The sequence below is a fragment of the Octopus bimaculoides genome, chromosome 17, assembly GCF_001194135.2.
Source record: "Octopus bimaculoides isolate UCB-OBI-ISO-001 chromosome 17, ASM119413v2, whole genome shotgun sequence".
NCBI lineage: Eukaryota > Metazoa > Mollusca > Cephalopoda > Octopoda > Octopodidae > Octopus > Octopus bimaculoides.
The window spans coordinates 18,973,511-18,973,835 of record NC_068997.1 but is presented as its reverse complement, the minus strand read 5'-3'; positions in this window follow the sequence as shown (position 1 = coordinate 18,973,835).

Here is a 325-nt window from a genome sequence, read left to right as displayed (position 1 = left end):
ACACACACACACACACACACACACACACACACACACACACACACACACACACACACACATGCATGTTTTGCTTGCGTGTGTTCCCTACCACCGCTTGACAACCGGTGTTCGTTTGTATTTGTCTCCGTGACTTTAAGAGTAAGTAGTGGGGTTAATCCGTCAAGGCGGTGCTCGAGCATGGCTGCAATCCAATGGATAAAATAAGTAAACGGTAAACGATATATGAATCAATAAATAGAAACAAAAAAACTCCTGGACCTCTTCGTATTTTGAGAGAATCCTCTTCCTGGGACCCGAAAGCGGAGTTATTTCACTCCGTAAAATT